At 34.4% G+C, this 16,958-nt stretch overlaps 1 long non-coding RNA gene across 2 annotated transcripts; it reads right to left on the bottom strand.

Annotated features, from left to right (window-relative positions):
- Positions 1 to 413: 413 nt before the first annotated feature.
- LOC145107255 (uncharacterized) lies at positions 414 to 7,302 on the bottom strand. 2 transcript variants are annotated; one of them, XR_013707784.1, is made up of 3 exons: positions 6,515 to 7,302; positions 5,563 to 5,627; positions 414 to 3,680 (listed from the first exon to the last, which is right to left on the bottom strand). It is a non-coding gene; the product is annotated as an uncharacterized LOC145107255 (long non-coding RNA). The 2 variants fall into 2 exon arrangements; XR_013707785.1 differs by lacking the exon at positions 5,563 to 5,627.
- Positions 7,303 to 16,958: the final 9,656 nt, after the last annotated feature.

Below are 16,958 nucleotides of genomic sequence, written 5' to 3'. Positions count from 1 at the left end.
GTTTCATTGCTAAAATGAGCAATCAATTTTGTTGCTACAAGGAGCAAACAATTTCATTGCTAAAACATGTATATAAGTTTTCAGTAATAAAAGTTCGTTGTTGTAATGAGAAACAAAGTTGATTGCTATAATTGATAAACGAGTTTATTGCCATAATAAGTAACAAGTTTGTATGTGTATGAGCAAACAATGAGTTCTCAACCAAGCCTATGACTGAAGCCCTATCAAGATCTATGTTTATCGTTCCATAGATTATATGGTATCATGCACTCCAGCAATCGGGCGAGTGAGGAGTTGTCAATTCCTAATAGCGCTATCCACAATGACCATTGGCTCAAAGAGTTCATGGTTAGAGAAAAGTGTAAGGAAGGGCCTTAAGACGATAAGTTCTCATGTTCCGTGTTGCATAGACATACATAGAGAGATATAGCAATAAAATAGCAATCATGTTTGATACAATTCAATTTAAATACAACGAACAAATAATAGTTTTCCGGGACATGCTTTTCCACCCCAAAACATAAAAACTGAAAATAGGGGAGTGCGTGAATACTCACAAGTCATTGAGATGATGCAAATGGTGCCTTGAACTACGCTCCACTCGTACCACTATCGTTTTCCTACAACGATGTTACACACTAATGAGTCTCTAATCGAAATCTAACACTACTATACATACTACTACAATAGAATTATGCCAATATGTGTCAAAATTTAATATTGATAAGTTACAAACATTTTTCTGTGAAAATTAAATTTCAAAGAATGAATTGTTATATAACAATTTAAGTGGAAAATTCTCATTATTGAAATGTTAATATTTAACATTTTAAGAGGTATTCCAATGATTAAATATTCAAAAAATAAATCAATTTAGTTCTAAACTTTCCCAAACTTTGCATTTCAGTTTTAATTAAAGTCAAAGACCTTAAGATAAATTTTCTTGACTTTTTGATTTGTCTAATTATTTTTCACCATTTAATTCCTTGAATAATCATAAAATTATGGAAAAATAGTAAAAAGTTAATAAAAATTACCAAACTTCAGATTTTGGTTCTAACTACATTAAACGACTTCCAGATAAATTTTCATGGTTTATAGATATGTATAACCAATTTTCTTTTATTTAATTCTCTAAATATATAAAAATTCATGAAAAATAGCAATCAGTTAAGAAAATTTCCCAAACTTCTTATATTACTGCCACTACACATACTTAAGCTGGAAAAAATATAAAATAGGATTTATAAACTGTTTAACCCAATTTTATGATTTTTGTGCATTTATTCTAATAAAAATGGAGATAAATAGAAAACAGTTTCCAAAATCGTCCAAAATTTTTGTAACACTGTTATTACATATATAGAAGCTGTGAAAAATATAAAAGATATTTTTCAATTAGTGTTGCTATTTTTCCTTGTTTAATCCTCTTAAATAATCATTAATTGAATAATAATTATTAAACAGTTAAAGTAAATTACCAAAAATTTTGTACACTTCATTTACAGAGTAAATAATCTGGGAAAAATACCAAATGTGGTTTTTATATACTGAAATCCGATTTTGTGGATTTAAGTGTATTTAATCTTAGAAAATAGGAGAAAAATAGTATACTGAATAGAAAAATCTTCAAAATTTTTATTTAGAGTTCTAATATATTTTATGGTCTTTTGGAAAATGTTCATGAATTTTGGATGAGCAGAACTATTTTTCCTGTTTTTAGTCCATTATATACACAAAAATCGGGGAAAAATAGGAATTCATAATGAAAAATTCTGAAAATATTTTTATAAGTCGTAATGATAGGGTAAGAGCTGCGAAAATTATTATATAGCATTTTCAAGTTCCCTAAAGTGGTTTTATGATTTATTGGGGCTAAAAAAAGGAAAATTCAAAACCAGGCTAAACAGTAACAAAAATCCATGAAACTTAATGAGAAGTCTTTATTTAGCATAGGGGTCATCCACGAATTTAACTAGGATTTATAGACCTTAGAAAGTATTTTATATGAATTATTTCCCTAATTTATTGCATTAATTATAGTAATTCGAGAAAAATGAATTATTTTCTGAAAATTTGTAGAACATCTCATTTTGTTGGTGGGAATCTGGTAAAAATCGGATTTTGTCAGAAAAGGAGTTTTAGATATTTATTTGGAAATAAATCCTTCATGAACATATTTGAAAGCTTTTAACAACAAACATTGATCATCAAGCATCTAAGCTTGAAGATCATCACATGCATGTTGTTTTGAAGACCATTCATGAGTTTGAAATGTTCAAAAATCGTTTTTGAAAGAAAACTTAGAGTGCATGTGGTGATTTTCCACCAAAACTTGTAGAAAAGTGCATTTTCATGTTCTTGACTTAGGTTTAGGTCCTTGGATTTCACCATTTACAACATGCATGTTGTTTTTGGGTGAAATCCTACCACCATCATCATCAAAACTGAAGTGAATGAACATGCACACATATTTTCTAAGAGAAAGGTGTAGAAGAAGAAGGAAATGCAAGAAAAACCTTGAAAACATGGAGGAAAATGAAAGGAAATTGTGTTCTACCTTAATGAACACCACTAGATGATGAAGATTTTGTGTTTGAGGTGTGTTCTTGGACTTGTTTTCTGGAAATTTTCGTGGTTCCTAGAGAGAGGAATAGAGAATAGAGACAAAATAAAGTGAGGGAGTGTGAGAGAGAAAGTGAAGTATGGAGAAATGGAGTGTGGAGGGGAATTGATTGAGTGTTTTGGGAAAAGGAGAGAGAGGAGAGAGAGAGGAATCCGACTTTTGAATGGAGAGAGGGTCTCCCTCTTTTAAATTTTATAAAATATAACTTTATTTTATAAAAATATCAAGTTTTTATAAAATATGTGCCTTATCCTAATTTTCCTTCACAAAACCTTGATTTTTGGCTTAGAAAATAAGGTTAAATACTAACGACTTAAATTTTATTTCTCCTTGGTTATATTTTACTAAATTGAGTTATTTTAAATTGATATTATATAGTCCATACCAAATTTTATGGATTTTTAGGTGTTAAAGTTTATAAATTTGAGTTTTTAGGGTTTTTAGGGTCTTGAGATTTAATAAATATTTGGATATTAAAATAAATTGAATTATCTGAGATTTCAAATTATAATAGAGTTTCAAACTCTTTTCTAGTTAAAAATAATGTTTGTAATTTATTTTTATCGATTTATTGGCATTCTATGTAGTGGTTCCGAGATCCAAACCGAAATTGAGGAATCAAGTATACTAGTCCTACTCTTCAACTTTGACTTAAGTTTCTATGAGACTTTAACCTAACTTCTACTTCTAGGTCAAATGCATGATGTGTGTATATGATTCATGAAATGTTGTTCGAGTCAAAGAGTGACCCAAATATGGATACTCACTACAGCTCAGTAGATGTAGAATTCACATATCAATGTGAAATCTAAGTACACTGTCCATTGATTCTAATTGTTTCCAAGTTTCTAGTAGGTTATAACTTAGCTTCTAGTTACTAAGTCTAGTATGTGTAGTGCCTATATGTGCAACTAAGTCTAGTCAAATCTAGAACCGACTCGAATTTTGACGGTTGTCACACATACCCTCTGATCTGAGAGTTGGAGTTGTTTCCATACGTCACATAGCCAGCATTCGGTGAAATTTTGAGATCTCGCAGAAAGTCCTTTATGCCCTGCCATGTTCATGGAGCAAGCACTATCAATATACCATATTGTTTCTTGCTCTAAAGCATAGAGTGCCTACAAAATGTGACATCCCCATTTTTACGGCCAGAAAAGACCGGTGATTTACTTGTGATTTACATGTAAATTCCATTTGATTCATACGTGAATGACATGTGATGCATATGTGATTACATGTGATTCATATGTGAATTACATGTGATTTACATACGAATCACATGTAATTCATATGTGATTCACTTGTGAATTACATGTGATTAATATGTGAATTACATGTGAATCATATATAATTTATATGTGATTCACATGTGATTTACATATGAATCAGTACATAAACATACTTGAGAGCCAACTGATATTGTTCATGAATCTCATCAATAATAACATGAGTAACATCTTTCAATTTTCTGTCAACAAGTAATTTTCTCCGCTAGATTCTTATAGTGCAAAATAGAAAGAGAGTGTCTCTTCCTTCAATAACCCTCTAACATAATATTATATCTAACCTTTAAGAATAAACAAAAGATTTAATAAAGCTATAAGAAAGTCAATAGAAGTCAAAGGAATCGGAATGGAATCTTGAATTCCAATTCTAATTCTCATTTGTCGAATTCAAGTATTTGTTTTCGTTATGATTGATTTGTTGTTTACAGGAAGCAATTGAGAAGATATACAATTAGCAATATGCTCAATGCATTGAGGTTTAGGTTCTTTTCATCTCAACAAATATCTAAAAAAGAAAATAAAAATAAAGTTAAAACATTGTAATATTCAGTCTAAATATATATGTTTTGACAATTGATGTAAAATCTTCCAACTCATCCAGCTGAAATTGGTAATGATTAGTCAACTTGAATCTATATGCAACATTTCTAATTCAATCTTTTAAGGTAGTTATCGATAGAACTTAAATAAGTTCATATATTTAGCTTAAAAGCACAATTGTGCCACCTCGATGTGTGTTACTCTAAAACACACATCAACAAAACTTAAATAAGGTCATATAATTAACTTGAAAAAAACAGAGCACATTGATATTACCAGTAAAACTGCGTTTCAAGACACAACTTACTAATTATGCAAAATTAATTTAATATGTTTCCATTGGTCAATAGGACATTTGACAAAGCATGGGAACTTGCTTAAGCCTATATGTGGAGTCGCAAGTTGCAATGTTCATAGCATGCCTGGAGTAGAATACATATGAAAATTCATGTCAAAGTTGAATTTAAGATAAAAGAAAAGGTCTGACCACAATACTCTAATTATATATTTTTCAAATGCAAAGAATACAAAACAATTGCCAGGCTATTTTTCTATAGAAATAGATTCAGATACATGTAAAGGGGTAGAGGATAAATGGTTTGGATGACTATTTTGAGGAATCTCAAGACTACAAATAAACTCCGCATTCACAAGATCAAAAATTCCAAAAAAAAGAAGGAAAATTTTGGTGGGAACCTATAATTTTTTGTGTGCTTGAGTTTTTTAAAAGGAAAAAAAGGAATAGAGGGAAAATTTTGGCTTATTTCTCATCAAGACTGTCTTCCCAAATGCAGGAATATATATATATATATATATATATATATATATATATATATATATATATATATATATATATATATATATATATATATAAGTAGAAAGGAACTAGAAGATCTTACAAACTTTTTTATTAACAAGAATAACCTTTCTCTTCTCTCCTATAATTTTTTTATAACAAAATCCTTATACGAAGGATAAAATTCTTAAATTGTTGGTTTAGCCATTCAAGCAAGAAAAAGTTGCAAGATTTAGTAAGAAAGTAGCAAAACAAAAAGAATCCAAAATTAGAAAATAGACCGGTTGAGTTGAGTGCACTACGGAAGGTACCTCAGTTCTAGCTTATAATCCCTTAAACATATGAGCATTCTTGAACTTATATGTTAAGGATAAACCTGCATCGATTATTCACATTTCATCATAAATGGAAGTGAAATGAAAACCAATCAAATAAAATATATTTTATGTAGTTATCAAGTGGAATTAGAAGCTCGTACATATAAAAAACAAAGATGGAAAATCTCATTGAATTTCACATGGCTAAAGGAACTACTAAATATCAAAATCACACTTACTCAACACCCAATTTATCCACAATAGAAATATTTTCACAAATGTTCATTTCACCCATCAAAGTATGTTTATCATCATAATCAAATCATGCCTCCGTGTTAATTTTCCACAAAACAACCTTATAAGTTATGCAATTTTACTCAAAATTACATTTCAACAACGTGCTTTATAAACATTCCCACTCAGCACAACACTAACTTCATCCCCTGTTGGCAATTGCTAACCGAGAAATCTCTCGAACTCACTTCTTTTTTTTCCCTTTCAATTACAGACTATTCCTCATTAATACATGTAGTTATAACACCAATTCAAACACTTTTAAGATAGTTATCGACATAACTTATTTAAGTCATAGTTTATATGTTTTTATTAAGTTAGCTTGGTAACACACATATAGTTAGCAACTTGAAACAACTATGCATAAATTGAAAAGTCAAGTGGGGCTTTTCCCCTAGATGTAATTTTCTAATCACTAATGAAAATCAATCGGAATTCTACGACCTAAAAACAAGTGGAACACTCACTTTACCTCTGTTGGGATCAACAAAGCATGAACTTTCAATTTTAAGAAATGTTATCATTTTACCTCTCTGAAATTGGAACAAACCTTGAGTCTGTGGTTGTATTTAGCATATTGTGTGATTTATCTAATTTTATTACTTAATGTACTTTGAAACAATCAATTTAGAGAAGGAGATGTGAGAATAACCTGAATTCAGTAGGAATTGAATTGGCGAAAGGCTCAAATTTACGATGAGAAGGGCTTAATATTCTTGAACTAGGCGTCGGAGAAGACCATCTCGGCGAGCGAACAGACTCAGTACTACTCCTGAAAATATCGTTGTAGAAATCATCACTCGTAGGTCTTCTTGGCGAACTATACAAATCACCGAACATCGGTTTTTCACCCAGTCCAGGCGGAGAACTAATGGAAGACTCATCCGACGACTTGATTCTTCCACCACAAAAATTGTATATTTACTGCGTCGGAGGTCCTCCAAACACGTGATCGAAATCGACTTCGTTTTCGTGGTTTTCACATGCGCCATATCAGAAGAATTTGCATCATTTTCGAACGATCTCTATGAAAGACAGAACTGCATCGACACATGCTCCGTCCAACCAATTCTCTCCATTCACTAAACTTCAATCAAAATAGGAAAAATTCAATAGCAACTGAAAAGTGATTAGACGAAATTGCATCGAGATTACAACTAGCGTTGGGATTCGATTTCAACAGATTATGAGGAGGCAAAAACTGAGACAAAATCGATTGCTGAAAACAATCATATTTGGATCGATGATTAATTCCAAATCTGGACACGGTGATGTTGATTTTTGGGGATATCGAAACACTCGATAAGTGAATCATCGGCAGAGGAGGTGAATAGGAAATTGAGTAGATTATCTGATGCCAACGAAGATGAGTATTGAAGGAAGCTCCGGAGAAGAAGGTCGTTGAGAGGAGGACACCAGATCGTGGGTTTATGAGAGACAGTTGCGAATTTAGTTTAGATGACAGATTAAAATATAGTTTAATTATACTTTTGTTTCCAATAATACCCCTGACTCATTTAATTAAGATACCCCTAATTCTTTAGTGTTTTACTTATTTACAAAAATGTCATCCCGCATCTTAACCCTTTTTTTATCTAACGTTCCACCTTTAGTTCTTAGGTTCTCGGGAAAATATGAGTTTTGAAATGATCCTTCCTCTATATATATATATATATATATATATATATATATATATATATATATATATATATGAAAAAATTCAATAGAGAACCATTATTAATCAAAGAACCAATCGTGAGCGTCGGAATTCATAATGATCAACGGCCAAGGGAATGGATGTACACTTGTACATTCGACGCACATACACCGGATTATACCATAAAACTCACATCTTTTTTTATTTAATTTATTAAGACACATTTTTTATCGAAAAAAAAAACCGAATATGGTTTATGATTTTTCGTCTTCTTTCCATAGAGAATCCATGTTGGTATATAAAAAATAAAGTTTTTTCACGAAAAAAACCCACTTCGTTTTGTTGTTGTTTTTTTTTTCAATATTTAAGTTTATTTGTATCCAAAAAAAATAATTATACAAAAAATCTCAATTTTTTGTCCTCTATTAATAAATATCAACGATTAAAAAAAACCTCGATCAGTTCATAGTCACACTGTAAATATTCAATTTTAACATTCACAATGTGAATCTAACTTACTATTTCAACTCTTTGATCATTCATAAATTAAGTGAAATTTACATGTGAATCGGAAAATATTTCCATATAGTTTTATAATATTTTAATGTTTTGATTACTCGTAAATTAATTTTGTAAAATCAACAAATGAATTTATCACATTGTGAATCTTAACTGTATATAATTTTTTTTTTTCAGAATTCACAATGTGAATCTAACTTACTGACAAAGAAGATGATGAAAAAGAAGAAGAAGAAGTTGAGTACATCACGAATGCCGTGGTTGGAATTCAAGCTCCAAGAAAATTTTCGGCTTAAGTTCTTTAAGAGGAAGAGAAAAGGATATGGTCCGCTGTTACCTGGCCATCATCCTTGGAAAATGTTCTTCAACGAAGGCATGAGTTGGCTAGAGAAAATACTAAGCTCGCTGTCGATGCATTCTTAGCTACCCAGTCAATGTTGCCTCTTATCCCCTCTCCAAGAATAGTTCCAATTGATGAAGGTTCTCCTCTTCGGAAACCTGATGACATTCCATAAGAGCCTCTGATTCCTCCACGACCAGAGTTCATGTCACACCCCAAACCGGAACGGCGGAAACGTTCTGGGGTGGAGGACGTCATGTACAGTATCATAACAAAGCATAATAGTAAAGACAAGCAAACAACATCCATTGCATTAATATAATAATTGTAATACAAGCGTGTTCTGAACAGTATGTAAGACACCAAAAATGTAATCAAAATAAAAGATGAGTCTTGTATGTGCTCCATCTTCTCAAAAGCTTCATCTGTACCTGTCTACTGATGACCTGAGAATACAAGTTATTTTGAAAGAGTTTATCAGCATAAAGCTGGTGAGTTCATAAGTATTTAGTGTCATTGCTTGTATAAAAATGTTTACAACAATGTAGTATAATAACTGATTTCGATGTTTGTAAATAGTATACTCCGTAGAAAATCCTATATTTTCCAGTAAAAAGTAGTCTTCTACCAAGACCCGATTGTTTGTATATTTGTTGGAGAATGAAGGAATGAAGAGTAAATTCATGCTATATGCATGAGTTCATGGTCAAAGGGAGTTTACGGCCCAAACTCCTCTTGTTTGGCCGTAAACACCTAATTAAGGTGTTATTTTGTTTGTTTGTTACACAACACTCTTAAAAAGATACTTCCTTTTATTTGTTCGTTTGACAAAATAAAAATAAAAACACCCAAACGGACTTTAAACCGGCCAAAAATGTACTGAAATGAATTTGACTTTTATTTATAGTGCTTGACTGTAGAGTTTATACAAATGAAGATTTCGGGTTGTCACATCATCCCCCCGTTAGAGGGAATTTCGTCCCGAAATTAGAGTTCAAGCAACTAAGTTATTACAATATAACTAAGTAAAAAGATGAGGATGTTTAAGCTTCATTTGATCCTCGCGCTCCCAAGTGAACTCCGGTCCTCGCTTGGCGTTCCAGCGAACCTTCACGATTGGGATGCGGCTTTGCTTCGTTCGTTTGACCTCTCGGTCCATGATCTCTACAGGTTCTTCCACGAAGTTGAGGCTCTCGTTGATCTCGATTTCGTCGAGTGGGATTACGAGAGTCTCATCGGATAGACACTTTTTCAAGTTCGAGACGTGGAAAGTAGGATGTACATTACTAAGTTCACGGGGTAGATTGAGTTTGTAAGCTACAGGGCCGATTCTAGCGAGAATCTCGAAAGGCCCTATGTACCTTGGATTTAGCTTTCCACGCTTTCCGAAGCGTATCAAGCCCTTCCAGGGTGAGACTTTCAAAAGGACTCGGTCTCCCACCTGGAACTCCAAAGGTTTCCTTCGTTTGTCTGCGTAGCTTTTCTGTCGGTCTCTAGAGGCTTTCAATCGTTCACGAATCTGAACGATCTTCTCTATCGTTTCCCGAATGATTTCCGGACCCGTGAGAGTGCTGTCGGGAACTCGTCCTTTAGCTAACTGAGTGTCACCCACCTCAGCCCAGCACAGAGGGGATCTGCACATCCGGCCATAGAGGTCTTCAAATGGAGCAGCCTTGATGTTCGTGTGATAACTGTGACAACCGTCAATTTTGGCCAAGTCAAAGTCAACTAAAGTCAACAAGTCAAACCGGTCAACTCATCTAACCCTTGTATATTAGGGGTTCCATTATGTTTCTTATCGAACAACTCGCAATCTTAATACAAAGTATCACTTAGAGTTTTCACGTGTTTGGGAATTTTAAACCCTAATCAGGGCAAGTGATGAAACTACTCGATAAAACATTATTCCTTGACCCTCGGGGGGATATAACCATCATAACAAGACTTAACGAGGTTTACGAACCTTGAATTACAGATCCAAACACTCAAAAAGGTCACAAAAGAAGTCTCTCCCAATCTCTTTCACTCTAACTCTCCCAAAACTCTCTAAGTAGGAGAAATCGCTCCAAGAATGTGAAATCTCTCCTAAAATCTCTCTCTGTATGAGAAATCTCTCCAAGTGTGTGAAATCTCTCCCAAATCTCTCCAAGTATGTGAAATCTCTCCCAAATCTCTCTTTGTATGAGAAATCTCTCCAAGAATGTGAAATCTCTCCAAGAATGTGAAATCTCTCCCAAATCTCTCTCTATATGAGAAATCTCTCCAAAAATGTGAAATCTCTCCCAAATCTCTCTCTGTATGAGAAATCTCTCCAAGAATGTGAAATCTCTCCCAAATCTCTCTCTGTATGAGAAATCTCTCCAAGAATTTGAAATCTCTCCCAAATCTCTCTCAAAACCTCTTTTGAGTTTTTTAATCATTTGGGGCATCCCGACACTTGATTTGGTGAAAAACCATTCGAAAAGGGGTGATACCTTGGAAAATAGCCTCTTAGGGCCGAAGTCCCTCTATAGGGATCAAACCCTCCTTGAGCCGAAGCCCCAAGAACCAAGACCGAAGTCCCCTTGAGTAGCCGCAGCCATCGGACCGGGCCGGATCTGCTGAGGACCGAGGCTGATGAAGACCCGCAGCGCCGAACCGATACCGCAACTGGAGCACCGCACCTGACCCCACCTTCAGTCCCTCCTGACGAGCCGCCTGCGGTACCTGCTCGGACCGTAGTCCCCTCCCCCTCGGACCCAATTTAGCGACAAGCCACTCCGGTTCTAAGGCTGCTAAGACCCGAAGCCACGCCCTGAATTCGGATTTGCCACTTTCCACCCGATTTTCGACCACGACTCCGTTTTAAGCCCGTTTTTAATTATTCTAACGAGGGATTTTCACCCAAACTTATATTTTGACATATAAGATCCCATATATTCATAAATTCAACATATTTTTAGGGAAATCCTTATTTAAGAATAAAATCTATTAAGTAAGATCTTGAGGTGGAGTGTTGACTTCACTTTAGTTTATGACACAAGCAACCACCCACACCCACTCCATGACCAGCCCACACCCCCCCACCATACCTGGTCATTCATCGTCCTTTTCCCATCATTTCCCAACCCCATTCCTTGTCTAAGGCTGAAATCTATCCTCTCTCCTAACACTCTCTCTCTCATTTTCTCATTCTTCCACCAAAGATTAAACACATTTTCTCTCTCAATTCTCTCACTAAAATTCGAGATTCAAGGGCCTTCTTCCAAGCTTTTCTTCCACTTTTGGTAAGTATATTCATCCTCCATATAATTATTTCACTTCCTTCTACTCAAATCATAGATATTTTACACAAACATCATCACATTCATGTTAGATCTTCGAACCTTCAATGCATCTTCTTAGTGTTCTTGAGTTGAACACTACCTTTCTCCATCATCCATCTACTGAAATCACTCAAGGGGAGTTCATACCCCTATCTTTTCATGTTTTTCTTAAGTTTTAAGGGGGGGGGGGGAATACAAGTTAAACACCAAAAACACAATTAAACTCATTCAACAACTTTCATCAGAAAAGTTTAACTCCATTCACGGACTGTTTTATTCAACTTAAACATTTTAGTTTTCAAAACTGTATTAGGTGCAAATAGTTCAGGTTCATACATTGAAAATGACTACTTGCACATCACCATACGATTTTTCTACGATTTATGGTGATTTTTACAAAACTGCCTATCAATTCCGAAACGAATTCGGACCAGTCTGTGAATATGAACGTTTTAACACAAGTTAAAGACTTCTAAAAATCATAATAAAAATTATGAATAAACTAGACACATTTTTTGAACTCTCAGAATTTAGGGATTCAGTTTTCGACTTCGTATGATTTTTCTAAAACAGTGCAGAACGGTTAAAAACTAGTTAACAACTTATAACTTTCATAACACTTTGTAATATGTTGAGCAAAGTGTATAACCATAAGTTCTAAATATCGAATGTATTATCTTGTTAGTTTATCATCTTAAACTGAAATTTAGTCATTCATGATAAAGTTTGCTGATTCATTTCGAACACATATAATAAACTTCAATAAGCGTAGTTTATGGATTTTACTACATGAAAAAGGTTTTACTCTAAAAACAAATGGGTTTTTCATATCCTACGTGATAAACTATAATAGTAATAGTTTAAGGATTTCATATCACTAGTTTATTCAGAAAAGGTGATTTTACTTCCTCCACGGAAGAGGTTTTAATATCAAACTATGTGTAAACTAGTTAACTTAGGTTGTGAGGCAATTCTCTCCCCGTACGTTCGAGTACGGGATCCCAATTCCTGTAAGTTATAACCAGAGTCTCTTGTAGGGAGAGCGTGATAATTGTGTATAGATCTATATTGGGTTTGACACCCCACACCTTGCTGCTAGCTACAGTGGGACCTGCAGGTCTACGGGTGACAAGAGTCATAGTATCTTAGCGTCTGAAAAATGTTGTGCAGGTTATTTCTTGTCATAGTATGGTTATAGCGACTCACATAGGTAGTTAACAATCTTTCAAGTTTACATGGAAAATTTTACTTTGAAAAGGGGTTTACTTCTAAATCAAACTCATTTATGTCGATTTAAACTTGCATGAATTACTTTAAGTATGGAAAAATACTTGTACACTTTCGGTCTTAGGATTAAAGACAACACATAACACATAAAGTTTACGGGATTTTTCTCAAATCAAAAAGGGTTTTATGCCGATTTAAAACCACTTTTATATCTTTAAGTATGGAAAATACTTGTTTATTTTCGGTCCTGGGATTTAGGACCACATAACTTTTATAAGGAAAATATAGGATTTTCTTCGGATCATATTTCTATCAAAACTATTTCATCTAGAATTGTTAGACTTCAGCTATAATTGCTAAGTGTATATGATAGAGTTATATAAGAATCTAGTCACAATCGACTAAGAAATGGTGGGCCCGCCTTATCTCCTGTTCCTTGTCTGGTTGTGGACCTAGGGCAGACCCATTATATTCAACGGTTTATTTAACTTAACTTTTATATAACTTATATACGCTGGGCGATTATAGAAGGAATCTATGGGTCCTTATAGGGTTCATTATCGCATAACATAAGGGCATTCATTCCACACTTAACTAAGAAAATATTGGATTTTCTGGAAAACATACTCTATCGCTTTTACAAGGAAAACGGTTTCTTCCTCAAACAAAACTCTTATGAACTCACCAACTTAATTGTTGACACTTTTTCAAAACTACTTGTATTCTCAGGAAATCAGTGAAACAGGAAAACCAACAGCATTTTGAGGATGGGACAATAAATTGTCAAACAGTACATTTTGTCATCATAATATAATTGATTCGAATCATGTAAACATATACTTTGGTGTAACTTTTTCAATTATATTTATGATGGTTGTATTTACTTTGAGCACTATTATACTCGTTGTTGTGATACTATACACAAAGTCCTCCACCCCCGGACGTTTCCGCCATCCTTGGTTTGGGGGTGTGACAGATTGGTATCAGAGCATTGTTTATAGTGAACTAAGTATATCGAACCACATAAGATATACAAGCTATAAATGCAATGGGACTAAGGTCTCTGATTTAACATTTTTCAAATAACTATACTTTTAGAAATAAATAGTTTCTTATTAAAAGTATACATGCATGCATACATACTAAGGTCAGCATCATACTAGAACAAAACAAAAGTAATGATTGTTGAATGGCACAAGTAGGCTTGGGGATGTATAGTCAGGTCTGGGAATGACATAGCCTGATCAACTATGTCTAACCCAGAGGTGATTAGCATATGCCCGGGAATGGTTGTGGCGTTGCAACAAGTCTAAAAACTTACCAATTCTATCTACAAACAAACATTGAAAAGCATAAGTCAAACATTAAAATACTATACGAGTATTTTTTAATACCATAACCAACTTATGTGAAAACTAAAGACCCCTATTTGTAGGTCTTTAACGACTGAGTGCATACGCCAAGGTTATACATAATTAAAGATATCATAGACTCAGAATCTATGACTATTGCTCTACTTCCTGTCCCTTGTTTGGTTGTGGACTTAGAGTAGAGTCATTTATTCGAAGGTCTATTCTATCTCAGATTATGTATAACTGGTATGCACTATGTGATTATAGACGTGACTGATAAGGATCACCCCCTATAAGTAATTATAGGATTAGACGCCTATTAATTATCTCTTCCACTCCTATTCTCGCACGTATAACATAGCGAGATCCTACTTACCAGGCGACCCCTATTTTCCCAACCAGGGAAATGGTGGATGGTTATGAGAAGAATTAGAAGCGGAACCGGAGGTAATCAACCCTCCATGTATAGCCAGGGTTCCCGCGAACCGTTTCGACTACATCGGACTGTGCCCCGTTGGGCAAGCGTGATCAAGGGTTGGAGTCGACGGCAATGACAACAATCACCATGTGGAGACCAACGAGGGTGCTATGACCTCAACCACGGGGGACCGACTGACAGAGCCCTCCCGACAAAGACCCGGCAGATCGCGAACATCGGGGATTAAAACAGGGAGACTGCAAACCGAGTTCGAAAACTGCGCGCTACTACAGACCCTACCGTCTCACGTACCCGAGATTCGGAAAGAGACTACTATTTCAGAGACCAACTTTCTTTTTAAGACCTTATGGCCGCTCGGGCAGAGGCAAAAGAGTAGCACGGTAGGCACACTGTGACATCCACCAAAACTCAGGTCAATACTCATCTAGAACCTTGTCATTTCCTTGTGTGCACTTAACTTGGCTCTATAGTTACAAGTTGAACTAGGTTTGTGACTTAATAGATCCCTCGGAACAAGTAGTGTACCTTAGTTGTATTGAACGATCACATTGATATGTAAAGGAACCAACTGAGTGGTAAAGTGCCAAAGCTGAACCTTAAGTCTAAACATGAAACTATGTTCGATAGATTACAACTCAAGGGTAGGTTATTAACCCTAAAAATTTCATATTGGAACAAATTGATGCTTAACAAGGTTAAGTATCACAAGCTAATATGAACAAAAATTATATCATAATATGAACCAACTATAAAGTTGATGACAAATTCATACACTTCATGATTCGAAATGTGAACCAAAAGTAAAATCCAAGAATATCAAATTCTTACAATCACATATTATGAATCCTTGTTAGAATTGTTGAAATATGATAAATTGATTTTTATAAAAATTAAATAATAGGTTATCATTATATAAATTAAGTCAACAAATATAATTTTTGGAAGTCATTACCAAGTGTAAATACCTCAACAAAACCCAATAATTAAAACCTTAGGAGATTATGAAAATGTTTGAGTTTTATAAAATTTAAAATCTAGATTTATAAAAATTCAAGGGAGGCTTTTATTATTTGATCAAATACCAATAAAAATACCATATCCCTCTTAAATTTTCGTCCATTAGGCTTTTCCCTCTCCCCCATGCCTTAAAACCCATCATTACACCTCATTTGAACCACCTACACACTCCATCTCACACTCCTTCTCCAAGAAAACTCTCCCACTTCCAAGACCACTCCTACACATCAGAAAATCCTCCATTCTCTGCCATAATTTCGAAATTGAGAAGGTCTTGAAGTGTTCTTGCTTCTCTCAAGATCAAAACCGAGGTAAACAACACAATCCTCCCTCATAGTTTCATGATTTTACTTCCTCTTCTTCATGGTTCTTCTCTACTCTTCGGATTCTATGCCCTTCTATGGCTAGAAATCCTTACTTTTTCCCTTGTGGTTTGTAGATTCTCACCATAACACAATGCATGTGTTTGAGATGGTGAAAATCCGGGATCAAACCCATGCAAGGAGTGAAAAAGATGCACATGTGTTCATGTGACTTCAAAACCGAGTATTACATCTTCTTCTCCATTTCTTTTGTGTTCTTGCATTACCAAAAGCATTTAAACCATTTCTAGTACATCTTGGATGCTCATTCACTCCATGCATGTGCTAGAAATCGGACCTTAACAGAAGCATGCATGTTGTTCTTGTCAAAGTGCCCTAAGAATGCACTCAAAGCAACCAGGGGAGACATGCAATCTGCCAGACTATTTTGTTCAGATTTGGACGACCATAACTCGGTCATTACTTAACCAAATCCTGATATTCTTTTTGTATTGGATAGTTCCACGAGTTAGCTTTCAAACCCAACTGGTCTCACTGTAAAAGATTAAATATCGGATTTTTGGCAATTTTTACAAAATGGTTGCGCAAACAGCTCTTTTTCTGTGATCACCATTTTTACTTTACGTGATCAGTGGCCTTAAACCCAACCATAAATCTGGGAAAAAATAGTTTATAAACTTAACATATCCAATGAATGATGGCTGAAATTTCATGGCTTAAAACCCCACAGAATGTGCTACTCAAATTCATGAACTTCAGCCACATTTACATCTAATGCACTATAATGTGCAACATTTCTTAACTTGTTTGGGTTCAATACCCCTATTTCCCTTCTGAATAAATTTTGAACATTTTTCCTTTTGAAAGCCCTCACATGCACGTGATAATCTGTAAAATACCAAGGGCTAGAACCAATT

This window comes from Lactuca virosa, chromosome 4 (genome assembly GCF_052849685.1).
Source record: "Lactuca virosa cultivar CGN04683 chromosome 4, Lactuca_virosa_CGN04683_v6, whole genome shotgun sequence".
Lineage (NCBI taxonomy): Eukaryota > Viridiplantae > Streptophyta > Magnoliopsida > Asterales > Asteraceae > Lactuca > Lactuca virosa.
This window is presented reverse-complemented; position numbering and strand designations above follow the sequence as displayed.